Genomic DNA, 18,739 nt, shown 5'->3' with positions numbered 1-18,739 from the left:
GACAAACCAAGGTAGAACATACAAGGTAAATGGTAGGACACTGAGGAGTGCAAGAAGAACAGAGGGATCTGGGAATACAGATACATAATTCCCTAAAAGTGGCATCACAGGTAGATAGGGTCATAAAGAGAGCTTTTGGCACATTGGCACCTAAATAGAAGTATTGAGTATAAGAGTTGGGATGTTATGTTGAGGTTGTATAAGGCATTGGTGAGGCCGAATTTGGAGTATTGTGTGCAGTTTTGGTCACTGAATTACAGGAAAGATATTAATAAGGTTGAAAGAGTGCAGAGAAGGTTTACAAGGATATTGCATGGACATGAGGAACTGAGTTACAGAGAAAGGTTGACTAGGTTAGGACTTTATTCCCTGGAGCGTAGAAGAATGAGGGGAGATTTGATAGAGATGTATAAAATTATGATGGGTATAGATAGAGTGAATGCAAGCAGGCTTTTACCACTGAGGCTAGGGGAGAAAAAAACCAGAGGACATGGATTAAGGGTGAAAAGGGAAAAGTTTAAAGAGAACATTAGGGAGAGCTTCTTCACACAGAGAGTAGAGGGAGTGTGGAATGAGCTGCCAGTTGAAGTGGCGAATGCAGGCTCACTTTTAACATTTAAAAAAAACTTGGAGAGGTACATGGATGAGAGGGGTATGGAGGGACATGGTCTAGGTGCAGGTCAGTGGGACGAGGCAGAAAATGGGTTCACCGCAGCCAAGAAAGGCCAAAAGGCCTCTTTCTGTGCCATAATGCTCTATGGTTCTATGGATGTTGAGATCTACTAGCAAAGCACTGATTTCTGGAATGGATCCACTCAGAGTTCAAAGAAAACTGATTATCAAAATATATATATGTCACCATATATAATCCTGAAATTAATTTTCTTGTGGGCAAAATCAATAAATTCATAATGGAATAATAACCATAACAGAATCAGTGAAAGACTGCACCAGCTTAGGCGTTCAACCACTGTGCAAAATACAAACTTGTACAACAAATTGTGCAAGTACAAAACAACAGAAATTAGAACAATAAATAAATAAATAAGTAGATAGATAAATAAATAAACAAACAATAAATATCAAGAATCTGATGTGTTGCCCTTAAGGCATTCATTTAGTTTATTATATTTTTGCTTTAGTAATTCGTTTGTAATTGTTTTCTAGTTAAAAGGTTGTTGAAAGTAAATTCGTTGTCTGTGATGTATCGTGGCATGCGATGACGTCACACCCAGTTTTGCTGCGTCTTGTGGGAAAATACCGGTTTGGAGAAACAGGAAGGAGGGGGCTTGTGTGTGCAAGATCTGCACGAGAAAAGTTTATTTCTATGCACTAGAAACATCATAGAAGCAATGCCATAAGTTCATAAGATAATCAATATGTTGAAGTAAAAATGTTAACGCTGATTCTGTTAAAAGTAATGACGGTTGATAAAGTTTATGTTCTTTGTTATTTAAAGAGTTGCGGATAGTTTGTGTTGAAGTGTATTTAAAGCCAGTCATTGGCGTAGGTAGATTCTGACTGTATGTTGTACTTTAATGTAATATAGCTTGTTGTAGTTTTACTTTTGCAAGTGTTTATGATGTAAATATGATGCCAAGAAAGAAACAAATACTGTATATATTTTGTATTGTTTTATCAACAGTTTTCACCATACGTTAATGTGGAAGAGTGAACAGTAAACGGTTAATCTTACTGGGATCACGCCTCATTGACTCCGGTTTATACTTGGTGTTTTGTTCAGAGTTTTCACACCTGTGCGACAACACTACACCTGAGATGAAAAGTCCTTGAAAGTGAGTTCTTAGGTTGTGGAAACTTTACAATGATGGGGCATGTGAAGTTGAGTGAAATTATACTCATTGGTTCAAGAGCCTGATGGTTGAGGAGCAGTAAGTGATCTTGAACCTGGTGATGTGAGTCCTGAGGCTGCTGCACCTTCCTCCTGATGGCAGCAGTGAGAAGAGAGCATTACCTAGTTGATAGGGGTTCTGATGATGGATGTTGCTTTCTTGAAAAAAATGCTTTGTGTTGATATACTCAATGATGGGAAGGGCTTTACCGGCAATGGACTAACCTGTAACCATTACTTTCTGTAGGTTTTTCCGTTCAAGGGCATTGGTGTTTCTATCCCAGGCTGTGCTGCAGCCAGTCAATATACTCTCCAATACACATCCATAGAAGTATAGATCTGTGAGAACAGATGTGTCACCATAGACATAAGCTAATGGTATCCACATTCTCCTATTATACAATTTTCAGAACTCAAATGTAATTTGAAGACTTTTGCTTTTCAGGCAAAATGCTGCCTTCACAAGCAGGCATTGTATTCAGTGGTGAAAACACCTTGTATTTACATATTTAATTAAATGCTTTGAGGTGTCTCACAGGAAAATAATCAGACGAAAGCAGACACCAAGACAAATAAGGAGATTTTAGGATGCGTGATCAAAAGCCAATAGAGGCATTACAAATTAGTAAGATAAATCATTATGAAATTACTTGAATGCAAACTGCAATTCTAAAGCTTAAAATGAATCTTCAAAGCAGGCTAGTAAGCTTTAAAATGACAGTGCCTGTTTTATATTGGTAATCCAACATGGGATGCAGCTTCCATAAATTTGACTTGTTGAGTACATGCAAAACCACACCCATTATTTTTCTCAGCAAAAATACTTCCAGAGAAAGAATATAGCAGATAATATTAGAAACACAATTTTGCAAAGTGCTCACACCATCACAAAATGCATCTGCTTAGAGGTAAATTAAGAAATATATTCATCTTGTATAAAATAGTCAGTATACTGTAAAACATATCCACCACAACCATATTTTTCTTTGTTCTTGTAACTTCTGATTGGAACACTTAATGGATTTTGGAAAAAAGCACAAAGTCTTATGGTGAATAGGATAATAGGATTGACAGAAGATAAGCTTACTGAGTGGGTCATGTAGGTTAGATTCCTGACAGATTTTACTGATTTTGATGGCAATAATTCCAGAAAGGCAACACAGGCAAAAATGTAAATATGCATCACTATACCTATTACAAATACAGTAATAACATCTCAAGGGGAATAAATCTGACCTCATGCTATCCATAGTGGAAGCCAATGTTAGAAACTCAATCTCCACATCACTGTATAAACAAGTCTCAACTGAGGGCTATTGATTCTGTCTTTTTCTTCTAAACAATATTGTTGTTGGAAATTGGCTTCCATTGCTCAATATTTGCATTCAGTTGCAAGCAATCCTATTTACACTTTAAGTCAAGAAGCAATGGGGATTTGCAATCCAACACGTGCACTTAACTTTTTGTTATCCTCATATAGATTTTGTCTCTAGGTAATATAAAAGTTTTCCTCTATTAAGAGATTGGATGCATTTCCTGACTGGTTTGTTGAAAGCAACGTACCAACTGTGGAAGCTCTGAAGTTGCAACGTCACATCAGATGCATAAAAGAAAAAAGTGACACAAATGCTGCACGAGGAAACGTAGCAAAATGGTTGAGACATTAATAGATGGACTAAAAAGAAAGATTTGAGGTCATTGGATTTGTTTGTTCTGTTGTCCAAAAAATGCCAGAGAAAAGACAGAAACAATGCAACACTTTACAGGATCCTATAGCAGTTTAACTCAATCTGATTACTTACACAGGCACAATCAAGTGGCAAATATCATTCACCAAAATCTTGTTTTAAAATTCAAACTCATAAATTAAATCACACCTTAGTAGATATAAAAGCCTGATTCAGTTTTAGAGTCAGAATACCACAAATTATAGTATGACTGATCAGTTATTACAGATAGGACAATCCATAATAACCACCCAGATATAATAATACAGGATAAACAAGAATAACTTATTTAATAGATACAGCATTCCACACACATAACTTACAGAAATCAATAAGTAAAAAAACAGAAATATGCTGAATTAAAAGAGGAAGTTGAAAGACTTTAAAACATGAACAAGGTATACATTGTCCAATAGTAATATCTACAACTAGTATTACTCCAAAGTCACTGCACTGCATTAACAATTAAGGCTACACAGCAAGGTAATGTAAATCTTCACAATACTACGCTCCACTAGAATATTCCGAAAATCCCTAGCCATGGACAAATGAGTGTGCTTGGCCATACCTGTACCTCAGATTTTACCAGCTTGAGCTGAGAAAAATAAATAATAATAACCCTGATGTAGGGTTAAGAATGGTGTATTGACTTAATCGCAGAGATTGTAAATTATTTTGGGAGAAGACATAAGTTTAGACTACACAACCAAATCCTATCAAAACACTATTAACTAGTTAATAAAATGGATAGACATATGTCAGATGCAGTTTAATGTGGGCACATGTTGATTACTATTTTCTGGGATGAAAACCTAGGAATGCAATCCAAATATATTTTTAATGTAAAGGTGATGAAGTGTGCGATAATCATGGCATTGCAGATGCATTCCTCATTGAAGGTGTGAGTGTAAAATATATACATATAAATCTTTTAATAAGTTCAAAACTATTTTGAGCCTTATCAATTTAGAAACAATTGCAAAATAATATGGATAAATTTACAACTAATGTACAGCCACCATTTAAGAACATGCCAAAATGTACTTGTTTGCTGCTCACCAGTGGATCCATGGTACTGTCTTCCTTGCAGGTGTTGGATTAGACAGTATAATTTAAACTTTCCTTGTAGTTAAAACATTCTTATGTTTGTGTATTATTCAGTGTGTTTCCTGGTGGTTATTGTTCTTCTGTATTTTACTGGAAGCTTCTTGGGAATCACATTGCCTGAATGGGGGCTATCTAATTGGTTAATTGTTATCTATGGAAATTCAGTGGAATTAACAATCTAGTATACGAATACCACACCACGTTGTCTTGGTCTCCTTTGTCTTCATTTTTTACTCGTTGTCTCTTTCATGCTCCCCTTGTGTTTCCTTTTCTTTGTTTCATTCTTGTAATGCTTAATAAATGATTGAAAGCAGCCAGTTTTATGCATTGTTCTTGACTTCTGAAGAACCTCGGATCAAAAACATAACTATCCAATAATTTTACGCAAATTTGAAGAGGAGGTAAGAGCTTCCTGCTTATTTTCTAATCATCTGAATGGTTACTAGTTCTTGCTTCAATACACCATCTGATTGAAGTTTAAGAGTGAAGGAAAGCTCTATTATATATTGTTATGCTGGAAAAGTCAGTTCAGTAGTGAAATTAATATCATGCTCAAATTAAATTCGTACTTACCACCGGAATACCTAAAAAAAAAACCTTCCGATAGTAACTTACTGCTTAAAAAACATTTAGATTGCAATACAATAAAAAAAATCTGCCAATTGCAATCATGAGATAATTGTGTTTATAATCCTATGATATTTCAATTGTTATCCAATGTAACAATTGAACTGTTCAATGTAATACAACAGTTTTTTGATCACAGCCCTAGTGATAAAAAGTACATACAAATTAAGTGTTACATGAGATTGAATTAAGACAATGGCCAAAGTTATGAAACCTACTACAGAAAAAGGGGGAACTGCATAACCAGTTACATGTGAACAGATGACTGAAGGTCTGAGCTCTTACCAGAATAAAACATCAATTTGATGAGATTAATGAAAAAACCCACATGAAATATGCCATCAGTGTTGAGTCAAATGAAGTATGGCTCTTAAATGATATTGTGAAGGTATGTGATAAGATCCAGAGAATGACTTTAGGAACAGAATGACAGGCTGGAAGCTAGCATTATATCACAGTTAAGAAATAATGTGCTTGTTGGGTTTTAAAGTTAAATCTGTGAGTTCAACAAACGTGTGGTCTTTTGGAAAATATCATTTATGACTTGGCGGAACAAGTGAAAAAGTTAACTATTGGAGAAGGAAAGGGAAATGTGATAAATGACAAAATGGTATGATAGAGACAGTAAAAAGACTAAAGAGCAAATTTTTGCATGAACTGAATGAGTGAAAAAAATAACATGGTAAGTGTAATGGAATCATTGTGCATTGTATGGTGCTTCGAAACCAGCTGAAGCAGTATCAGAAAGCCCTGCAGGGACCTCAAGTGGGCAGTCCTGCCAGTGACTGCTCTGCTTGGGAAGCATCCCCTATGTTGGATAGTCTTCTGAGACAGCACCACCATCCAAACTCTGAGGAAATATGACATGGACTTCACACTGACCTTTAGTGACTCAAGCGAGGAGGACAGTGGTGAAACAATAGGATTGGTAGCTATTTCATGGACTGTTCCAAAAAAAATCAAAGAAGTGAAGACACGCAGAGCTGAAGATGGAACATATTAAAGGAGACAGCTGGTTTTACAACAACCACCTGAAAAAGAAAAGATTGATGGATGGTTCAAAGAAATTCCACATCCTAAAAAAAAGAAAAGTTTGGAGGCCTGGACTGAGCTTCAATATATTAAGAACATATACAAATTGCATGCACTTATTGGCATCCAAATTTCGGCTGCTATGTTGTCTTCTCAGCAAATGAGATAGTTGACTTGTAGAGTTGATAAAGACACGGAAAGTGATAAACAAAATATTGAAGTTATTTGGAATGCTATTAAGAGCTGGTTGAAGGAACAGGCCCCAATACAGACTGAATGGAGGCGAGTGCTTGATTCCAAGCAAAAGGTTTCTGAGGATGTTCCTGAATATGAGGAATGCCACAGGACAGGGTGGTTAAGTTATTCAGGAGCTCCAGAAGTAAACAAAGATAACATTCAGTAGACTACTCTGCATATGGTCCCTTAAAATCAACTTTTATGGATGGCTTGAAACCAGATGTTGATAAAATGATTAAACTGACAAAAGTGAATTGGGTTGACGTTGGTGCTCCATATAATCAGCTAATGCAAACTGCCAAAAAAGTGGAACAAGATATGGAAATCCAAATAAAATGATTACAGATGTGTCAGTTACCTGTTGATCATCAGCCACTGACTATGGGTCAGCAGTCATTGCTTGCTATTGCAGGTAAGTAAACAATGAACACCCACTAACTAACAGAAGAGGCAGTATTGGAATTCAACATGCGCAATGCAGCAATCTCAATCTGAGCCACATCTCCGAGGGCATTCCCCTTAAACACATTGTTATTTTTGTGGTTAAATAGGACATTGGTTAGAAGGTATTGGTATAAGAAACAAGGTGGAGAACAGAAACAAGCTCAAGAACAAGTTGGAACTTTTGTCTCACAAATGTCAGGAGATTCTGATCTAATAAAATGTTTTCAACAAACAACTTCAGATATAATGGAAGTATTTTGAATTTTAAAATGACTAAGCTCTTCCCTGCAGCCCTTTATAAAACAAAAATCAGATGGCTTAAATGTTAACTTACTCATTGGGAATGAACGTGTTGAATTCTTGTTAAACTCTGATGACCATGCCTGTGCAATGATAATAATGTGCTATGAAGATGCAAATTATTACAAGCAATGCCTCTATTGAACCCAGATCTGACTCTGCACACCGGTGTCTTCTCGATGATTGAAGCAGGAACGGCTGGATGGGCTGTTGTTTCTGAAACTGAAGTGTTAGCATTTGGAAGCATGAATTCTGGTAGCTCTGCACAACAGGCAGAATTGAAATCTCTGGTTGAAGCCTGTAAGATGGCAGAAGGAAGATCAGCTAATATCTACATTGATTCTCAATATGATTTTGGAAACCTCTGGAGACAAACTGAGTTTCTTATGGTTGTCATCATCATAATCATTATGTGCTATGTCATATGACACTTCCACCTGTCTTTAAACTGAGAGTTCTAATACGTTCTTCAAAACATTTGCCTGTCCATCCCTTGATATAACTCATGAATGTCATGAACTGTTGACCACATTGCTTTCTTCCATCAATTTTTCCCATCACTGCAAGTTGTTAGAGCCTCGCTTTCCTCAGTACATGTCTCAGAAACATCTTATTTCAACTTATCACAACACTTCATTTGTTACTCGGTCGTTTCACAATATTTTCATCATTATTCTCAAAAACCACATTTCTGCAGCTTTGAGTCTGCCCTCATTTTGCTTTGACATTGTCCAATATGTGCTTTCATATGTTAGTGTGGAATGAACATAGCACCACAACGTTTTGAGTTTCATACCCATAGAAATTATGTTATCCTTGAGTATCTTGCTCAAGTGCTCGAACATGCATTTAGCAATCCCAATCCTTCTAAATTCAACATCAGCCCTACTGTCAAATGTTATCGAGCTCCCTAAGTAACTGAACCTCCATGTTTGTTTAATTATTTCATTGCCCACTTTCAGTTTGCATTTCTGTATTGCTGACAACCATGCATTCTGTCTTCTTGCAGGAGTCAACCCTCTCCCCTCTCTTTACACTTTCTTTGACAATATCTAGTGTTTCTTGAAGCTTCTCTTTAGAAGTAGATATCAGCACTGTGTTTGTGTTCAAATTGTACCCACCAATTATCATGCCTGGAACACTATTACTTTTCTTAGAATCCTCTTGTTATAATGGTTGAATAGATGCTGCGAAGGAACACAGACCTGTCTAACTCCCCTCTTAATCTGGACAAAATCAATTGTCTCATTTTCAACTGTTGTTCCTGCTCTTTTTCCCCCAATGCAAATTTCTGATGATTCTGATATCTTTCCAATCAAAAGACTTTATAAGCCCTTCATGTCTCATTTTATCTAAAAGCTGTGGTGTAATCAATGAATCATAGGTATAGGTCTTTCTGGACCTCCATGGCATGTTCACGAATCAAGGATGAACATTGTATTTTGCGTGCCATTACCTTCAATGAAGCTGCACTACTCTTGACGCAATCTACAGTTTCATTCTTTTTCTCGCTCTCATCATGATGATTCGTATGTCTGTAGGAATACCAATCAAGAATGGTCAATGAATACAAGAACACATGGATGTTATAATATTGCCATCTGAAGTGGCTGGATTTAAATGTAAATGCCACTCCAAACTGACTACAAGGGAAAGCCATGGAACTGCATATGCAGATGAAATTGTAAAGAAGGCAGCACAGGAAGGGGTAAAAGATTTTAAAAAGGTCAAAGACTTAATGGTAGTACTGAGAACATATTCTGTGAACTTGACAACTGAATTCATGGAAATGTAGTGGAATTCTGTACCACAGATAAACATACAAGGTACTTCAGAAATGCACGTTCGATACTCCAACCAGGGAAAGTGGTTCTGGATGGAGAATAGTGGGAGGTTAAAAGGAGGGTGTCTGGAGATGGAGATATTGTACTAGTCAGAGACTAATGGCTCCAACTATGTTGCTCCCTTATCTGGCACAGCAGATGCACTCACTAGGACATATTAAAGTGGAAAAGATGATGAACAGATTCTCCCAATGGTGGTGGAATCCAAAGTTCAGGGCACCAGCTTCACAAATGCTTCAAAGATGCATGATTTGCCAGAAAACAAATCCCTAGCAGTGGAAAAGCTACTACAATTGAGTATTCCTGCCCCACCTGGCCCATTTTTACATCTACAAGTGGACTACATTACTTTGCCAAAGAGTCATGGATATGTAGAGGTATTGGTAACAGTGCACGTTTTCAAGATGGGTAGAATCTATTCGAGGAAGAAAAGCCACTCCCACACACACAGCAAAAATTCTGATCAAGGACTATATTCCTAGATGGGGATTGCCATGCCACATTGTCTCGGACCAAGGAACACATTTCAATGGGAGTGTTTGTCAGGAATTATGTTAACTGATGAGCACTGGATGGTCTTTTCATTCTCCACGTCACACAGAATCATCTGGATAAGTTAAATCAATGAACAAAATTGTTTAAAAAATGTCTAAGCATCATTAAGAATGTGGCTGTACCTATGGTAACATCAGAGTAATTCCAAACAAGAGAACTAACATAAGTCTTCCAGTTGGGTACAGTTATCGATTATAATCGATGTTTCCATGACAAACTCTGCTATCTTCATCACATATGATGCATGCATAAGTCTGGTCCAGCGTCTAGTCCATAGATGGTCCCTTCTGATTGGTTAGTCCTCATCCAATCATGTTTCCTCTCTCCCACTTGTTTACAATCAAATTCCAGTTCTGACTTAGAGCAAGACCTTCAACTGTGTTAAAATTCTTTTCTTCTTGTTTAATTCCAATGGTTTCCTTTACTAGGTGGTTTCAAAAGTCATTGGGGCAACACACTAGTTCTGTGCCATTGAAGTCAATCCTATAGCCAAACAGATATATCTCCTGTGTTCCTTGATGTGGGTTTCCACCATGTGTCACATCTGGCCAATATACACTGCTCTGCCTTCACAGGGAATCCTGTAAACACAAGCTGACCTGAGTCCCAGGTCACCTTTGACCTGCATAAGCTGTGATTTGAGCTTCCCTTTGGGTTTGTGGAGTGTATTAATCTGGTATTTCTGGTGATCCTTCCAGAAGCCATGGAAATATAGGGCAGACAGGCCATAGCGATGGGCTCATCCTCGTTGGTAGATTTGCTATTCTATCCATGGGTTCTTTAAAGGGCCTGACTGATTTCCTTAACCTTGTAGTCATTCTGTAGGAATGTCATGCATAATCATCTTTCTTTGGGAAGACTCTCCAGATCAGAAATGGTTTTTGCATGGTTAATCGAAGTAGGAAGAACAGCCCTATGTTGAGGGGCATAATGGTGGCTGTTATTGTTAAGGTACAAGTCTGTTGAGTGGGTTTCCAATAGACACCATGTCTGAGGCTACCATCTGGTTTCTGTCATATTTGAATATCCAGGAATGGGAGGCAATCATTCTTCTTTATCTCCACCACAAATTGAATCTTTGGATGTATACTGTTCAGATGAATGTGGAACCTTTGAAGTGGGTGGAGTCTATGAGGCCACACTACGAAGGTGTCACTGACATATCTGAAAAAGCATTTGGGGCATAAGGGCAATGAACTCAGAGCCCTCTCCCCAAAGTCCTCTATCTAGAAATTAGCAATAGACAGTGACAACAGGGATCCCACGGCCACTTTGTCCATTTGTTCATAGTAATTCCCCTTATAGAGGAAATATGTTGATATAAGGGTGTGTTCAAAAAGACCAATGGCACCCTCATCAAACCTTGACTGCAGGAGGACCAAGCTGTCCTTAACGGGAACTCTCGTGAACAGGGACACCAAGTTAAAACTGTCCATTTTCTCCTCCATGGTTTGTGGAAGGATTACTAACTCAGGATTCGATGCACCTGGGACTATACTCACTCAGTAGACTAAGAAGCAATCTCCAATAGAAACACAAATTATGAAAGGAATAGTTCAGGTAGTTGCTTCCAGTGGTAAGTGAGACTGGAACTCATGTTTTGAGAGAATAGATTTAGGACGGAGATCAGAAACTGCTTTTCCTAGAGAGAAGTGAATCTGTGGAATTCTTTCAGCCCAGAGAAGCAGAGGAGGCTACCCCATTAAATATATTTAAGACATGGTTAGTTAGATTTTTACTTAGCAGGGTTATGAGGAAAAAACTGGTTCATAGGGTTGGGTCCACAAGCAGATCAGCCATCATCTCATTGAATGTGGAGCAGGTACAACAGCCAGAGGCCCACATCTGCTTCTATTTTGAATATAAAGTGTAGAAGCCCATTCACCAGGGTGGAGAACTATTGTTTTGTGAAGTGACTTGAAATGCTAGGAATGTTTCCACTGCAGTAATCTAAAAAGATTTGAGAATTTTAACTGCTTTTAATTGATTGAGAAGTGAATGTCAGCAGAGTTGTTATTAATGTTGCCTGAGGTGTGTAAAGTTGTACAGACGTGCCAATAATTGAACAGGTTAATTAGAGCTTTTCAGGCAGTGGGATAATTGGATGTGGCACCCAACTTAAGAAGTAAGGACCTCTAAAAGATGTAAGTTTACAGTTGGTGGGCCATTAGAGCAATATAACTGAGGCTTTAAGATAGCTAACTACATAGACTGAAACAGGAAGTAGGCATGATGAATATGTTGAATGTGCAAAACTTTCTTTTCTGGGAGTAGGAATACTGCTCATCGTCCCACGAAGGAAATCACAGTCGTCCGTGACTAAAAATGCCACTTCCCTTTCCTCCCTCAGGACCAGACCCAGACACACTCTTTGTGACTGGACTGTCTTCCCTTTGTGCCAACAGGTGCCCTCCAGCTGCTCAAACTTCCTCTCCCCACCCCCCAAGCCAGCTGGCATTTTCTGCCTATCTTGAGATAATAACTGACAGCAGAGGACTTGGAATAAAAATATTCTGTGTTTATAATATTGACCAATTTACACTCCGCATTCCTATTATTCATGAACTTTAAAATTGACATGCAGGACTGGGAATTTCAATGGAGTTTATTCTGAACCCAGGCAATGGCTGGAGTAAGATAGATAAACCTATTTGCACATGTAACCAAGGCTTGCATCTTACTTCTGCACTGGCATGGAAATAGCTCTGAGGAAATTCTCAGCCAATTTGTCTGCTTGGGGGATTCAGTGAGAAGGGATCATCAATTTAAAATTGTCAGTACAAGAGTGAGGAAACAGATGACGGGATTTTCAAGACGAAGCATGCAATTTTCTGCATTCGGTGTGGTTCAGGAAAAATTTTGATAATTTTTATGAGAAAATTAACAGTGGATAGAAGAAACATACAACTTTGTTTGAAAAGGCACATTAAAATAAAGTAGTTAGCAGTTTTACCCAAAGTAAAAAGCTATTTGTATCAATTATGATAAAATACACTGATTTAATTTGCACTGGATACTATTCTGAAGATAATGTTCAAAACCTAGATATAGTAATTGGTCCTATTATTTTAAATAGTAGGAACTTGTAAGCTAATGCAAGTGCAAATTTATGTGAGCACATTAACCAATGAAATGAACAAAGATAACTGTAACAATTTTCTTGAGATTCTTTCACTTAGGTGCAATTATTGTAGAAACTCAAATTATTTTATACAATAATTTACTCTCTCACTGTCAAGTTAGTATAGTTTGGATCATTATAACATTTAAATTCAATTAACATTAAGTGGAGAAATTGAGTTTTTCTTGCTAAAATTTCAAGTAACCTTTTAAAGATTTCCCTCTCCCCACACAAAAAAATGAGATGACAGTGAATCTTCATAATAATTTCAATAATTTACAAGTAATGGATACAAGTACAACACATTTTTAAAATAATTAGTTTTGTCAGTTTCAAGTTCATTATTTTAGTATGCAAATATATTCAATGAAATCCTCAGGAGAGTCAAATACTCCCAAATCTGGCACTTGTACAAGTCAAATTATAAAGCAGCATCTGTGTACTTGAAAACCTAAATCTAAACTGCTTGAATATGTACATTTCTTTGAGTCAAGTTTACACACAAGTCAATCACTTTTAGGAAATTGTTCTACGCAAATAGATAATAAAATATTATGAAAATGTTAAAGCCTTTATATTAATTTGCCATGTTTAAGCATGTTTCATCTCAGTTAAAACCTGTTAGTGGACATAAATAGAATCTGATCTACTGCACAACTTTACCAATCATATAGTGGACCCACTGATTGAAAAACTTGCTAAATTCTAGAGAGTATCAGAAGATTGGAAAACAGCCAATGTGACTCCTTTGTTCAAAAAGGGAAGAAGACAGAAGGTGGAGATCTATAGGGCAATTATTTTAACATCTGTTGTTGGCAACATACTAGAGTCAATTATTAAAGAGGAAATAACTAATCATTTAGGAAAGCTGAATATAATCAAATCTAGTCAACAGTTTTATGAAAGGTAAATCATGTTTGACAATTGTGCTGTTTGACAAATGTGCTTGAATTTTTAGATAGGACTGGGAGAGTCGATAAAGGGGAACTTATAGATGTAAGACATTCGGATTTCCAAAACTCATTGGACAAGGTGCTGCATTTGAGGTGGACACTGTACATATATAATGATCCCAGGAAAGTGGAAGAAGTGTGTTAGCATGACCTGAAATTCGGCCATCTCCTGGAAAACAAAGGGATGAAATAAAAGTGTCCTTTCAAGTTGAAGGGCGTAACTTACAAAGCACCACAGGGATCGGCTCCTGCCGTTCAATTCTTTATCATTTATAATTAAAGACCAGGAGGATGAAACAAATGTAATGTTTCCAAGTTTTCCAAAGATATGACAATAGGTATAAGGGAATATAGCTAGGGTGCCCGAGAATTTTGCACAGTACTACAGTAATTTTATGTATTGCAGTGTACTGCTGCTGCAAAGAAACAAATTTTGTGACGTGTGAGTAATGATAAACCTAAGTATGAGTCTTATTATGAACTGAGAGCAGCAAAGGGGCAGGGAGAGGGGAATCACAGTTGGGAAAAGGGAGAGGGAGAGAGCAGGAAGCACCAGAGAGACATTCTGTAATGATCAATAAACCAAATTTTAAGAATCAAATGACTTTGCCTGGTGTCTCTGCACACATACCATCCCCCCTCCCATGACACCCCTTCTCTGCCACCTGTCCCCTTCCCATGGTATTCCACCCTCACCATTCCCAACATCCTTTGCTCTTGTCAGATCTACCAACCTGTCCTCCTATCTGCATTGACAATACAGTACTGTACAAAAGTCTATGCACCCATGAGATATATATGTCTAAGACATGTCTAGTAGCATTGGGACAGTCCAAGATGATTCACCAGGCTTTTGCTTTGGATGAGTGGGCTGTCCTGCCAAGAGAGCATAAAGTTTGGGGCTGTATTCCTGTGTTCCTTAGTGTTGAGAAAAAGGAAGGATAACTTTATTCAATCAAGTTAAGTCCCAACATTGTTTGACAGGGTAGATATGTTTACACTAGTGGGAGTGTTATGAACAAAGAGACATAACTACAAAAAAGGTAATTTATAACAATGGTGCATAGAAATTTCTTCTATCAGAGGGTAGTGAATATCTGGAATTCTCTGCTCTCTAAGGTGGTGGAGGTTAGATTATTAGATCAGCCTCATTTTGAATGTCAGATCATGCTTGAATGTTAAGGTAGCCTACTGTTCCTATTTTCTTTTGCTGTGTATCTAGAAAAAGTGGCAGTCTTTGCCATCAGCTCTGCAGTGTAACCTTGGAAATATGAACATGAACATAAGGGAAGAAGGAAAAGGAGGAAGCAAGGTCCTCATCTGGGTCTTTGGTTGTGGTTTCTAATTGTAACCTTCTTTTATAATACATTGCTCTATTCTGGCCCCAGCCAGGCTGGTATTGTATAATACCAATAAACATCTGCCAACATACTGTAATCAATGAGGCAGATCTTCTGATTAGCATTTTGAGCTCACCAGTAGCCTGCCTATGGGAACACATTTTATTTTCAATGTGATCTTGAGCTGTATCTCCCAATGGGAAGCTGAGCCCAAACTGATTGGCAAGGTCCTGTGCAGAGCAAGCCATACCAGGACTTATCAGCCATCTCTGGTGCTGTTTGTAAGGAGCTTGTACATTCTCCCCATGACCATGTGGTTTTCCTCCGGGGGCTTTGGTTCCCCCCTCACATTCCGAAGATGCACTAGTTAGTAAGTTAATTGATCATTTCATATTGTCCCATGATTAGGCTAGGTTAAATAGGTGGATTGCTTGGCTTGTCTCACATTGTATCCCAAAATAAAATATAATAAATAAGTCTATATTCCTTCACTAAATGGCCTTGGCTGGTGAGATCAAACTGCCAGATCTACTGTTTGTCCAAGCAGTAGTCTTAGTCCAGAATAGGCTGCGAAAGAATTGGGCATTGATCACTTGAGAAAACTTTAAAGGAAAGATGCATTTCTTACAAGGTTTATCCATTAGAAAATATGCTACCTCAATCCACATTCCATAACAGCTGCCTCACTATCAGCCATTATTCTGAATAAATAGTCTGCACTCCCTTTAAGAAATTAAATGTAATTCATTTCTGTTTCAAGAGTATTTGCATTGTTTATTATTTAAGAATTTGGAAATGGTTGTCTACATCCACTTTTGAGTGCAAAATAAATCATTTTAAAATGTGTGTTTTCCCAAGGCATCCTGTTCCTGAGCAAATAGCAGCTGCTCCTTAGCACTGACCAGCAATCTCTGCAGCTGAGGATGGCAGTCAAGATCTGGAGCTTGGAGAGGTGGCATGATGGACTTCAGACCTCTTTCTCCATGTCTTCTCCAGCCTGACCTCTTGTCTGACAGCATGGACTTCCTGGTGCCTCAGTACAATGGCCAGCGTAATCAAAAAGCCCACCCACCCCGGGCATTTTCTCTTCTAATGGGCGGAAGATTAAAAAAACCTGAAAGGATGTATTGCAAGGTTCAAGGATAGCTTTTATCACACTGTTTAAAACTATTTATCACACTGTTTAAAACCTCATTAAGATTTTGCACCTTATTGTTTATCTGCACTGCGCTTTCTCTGTGGCTGTAGCAATTTATTCTGCATTATTATTGTTTTACCTTGTTCTACATCAATGCACTATGCAATCATTTGATCTGATGATCGGTGTGTAAGCCAGACTTTTCACTGTACCTCAGCACATGTGACAATAATAAACAAATTCCAATTCTAATTTGCAGCATGGGCTCAGGCCAGCCTTTCTACCAGAGCTCATTCTCAGGTACGCTCTCCTCTCAGCTCTGCCTGGGACCAGTTGTGGGCAGTGTCCTGGCACAACTGACTCAAGCAGGACGTTCCACCGTCAGCCGTCCACATGCACCAGGTCACTTGGATCACCAGCAGCAGATGCTGTGAGCATAAATAAAGGGCAAATACCACAAAGCAGGAAGTTTCTGCTGGATTAAGGAAAGCCCAATCAAAAATTAAGGAACCAGGCACCAATGTCTGTTTTTTTTGTCAAATTATTAAAAACCTAACCCTTAAGTGCTAGTAGCTATTGGCTCAACTGCTGTCTTAAGGCATAATTTACAACAGATAGCTTGATGTTGGCATTTGCTGTACTGGAAAAAAAGAACTATATTCATTGGCATCCTTTTTAGCTGGCAAAGATAAATCTCTATGATATTTTATTTAATGATAAAGCTAAAGCTTTATATAACCAAATGATTGTAGCCTGGTGAATTATTTCATTTTTATGCTATCTTGGTCTCTCTGTGGGACTTGCTGCAATCAACTACACTGCCTCCATCCAATCACTTTCTCTGTTCCCAATGCATCCTCTCTTGTCTTACAACTATACTAACAACTGATGTGTTTCCCATAAAGGCTTCTGTCCCATTTCAGCCCTTCAGCTCAAATATTTGTAAACAATCATTAGCTTCCACCTTTTCCTCTTTTACATGCTGTCTCTCAGTGACTTCAATTACTGATAAGGGTTTTTTTTTAACTTTTACTCACTGTTGACACCCGGCTCAAATTCCCTCAGCTCCACTCTTGACTCCTTTTTTCGTTAGCTTGCCAAATATGGCAAAGTTATTTCCCATGTTAGGGGATTCCACAAATGTAGGACAAGAGGGCATAACTTCAGGATTGAAGGACATCCATTCAGAACTGAGATGCGGAGAAATTACTTTAGTCAGAGTGTGGTAAATCTGTGGAATTTGTTGCCATGAGCGGCTGTGGAGGCCAGGTCATTGGGTGTATTTAAGGCAGAGATAGATAGGTTCTTGATTAGCCAGGGCATCAAAGGGTATGGGGTGAAGGCAGGGGAGTGGGGATGACTGGAAGAATTGGATCAGCCCATGATTGAATGGCAGAGAAAACTCAATGGGCCAAATGGCCTACTTCTGCTCCTATATATTATGGTCTTATAGTCTCAATACAAGTTTTTGTACTTGGACAGCAATTTTTTTTTGAAAATGTTGCCTCCTCAGAACTTTTATCTGAATATGATAGACTGCTTGAAGATGAACACAAATATAATTTCAGACTACTTGTATCACATAGGAATTTGGAGAAACAAGACATTAAATGCTATTGAATATAATGCATTTAATTGCATAACAGTGCTGATGATTTGCAATAGTTCAACTAAAACTGTACCATCTAGCCTACAGTATAATAAGGGATTACTTTATGTTCTAGTAACACGTCATTGAATGTGCTATTAGGTGCATATTGAGCATGCGTTATTAGGCGCGTATTGATCTGTATGTGTGTTTTAAGATTTGGATTCCGCCAGTCCTGCCATGAAACTTAGCTCCCGTCTCCAGCATTTTTATTAATGGCATTGTTGTGTAGCCAGGCCAAATACACAACAAATTGGTGAGGAGGTTAATGAACCTACATCGTATCGGAACACCATGCTTTAATTGATAACAACACTCGGAGGAAGAGCGCAAGGAACGAGCCAAGAAGCAGGAGAAGGAGGCAGAGCAAGGCCGCGAGTCTGAAAGGAAGTGGGGAAACAGCCAGGGTCAGTAACATTGGGAGACCAAGAGACACAGTCAGAGCTGCAACCCGTCCAGGCAAGACAACAGCCAGTGCTGACCCCCCAGGGCTGAGGGTCTGCCTGCCCCAGGATGGAGATAAAAAGGAGTGACACACACATTTAGATGGGGTGTGCTCATGGCGCTAGCAAAAAGGTCATGTGAGTCAAAAAGAAAACAAGGGGAAAATGGGGCTAAATTAACATAACAAAGGTGGTGATGATTGGAACCATTACAGCATTTGATAGTGGCATTGAAGACTGGGCAACTTACATTGAAAGAGTGGAGTTATATTGTGAGGCTAACAGTGTTAAGGATGAAAAGAAAGCCAGCATCTTACTCAGTATAATGGGAGCAAAAACAAACGAGCTGCTACAGAGCTTGTTAACCCCTG

This window comes from Hemitrygon akajei, chromosome 7 (assembly GCF_048418815.1).
Source record: "Hemitrygon akajei chromosome 7, sHemAka1.3, whole genome shotgun sequence".
Taxonomy (NCBI): Eukaryota; Metazoa; Chordata; class Chondrichthyes; order Myliobatiformes; family Dasyatidae; genus Hemitrygon; species Hemitrygon akajei.
This window is presented reverse-complemented; position numbering follows the sequence as displayed.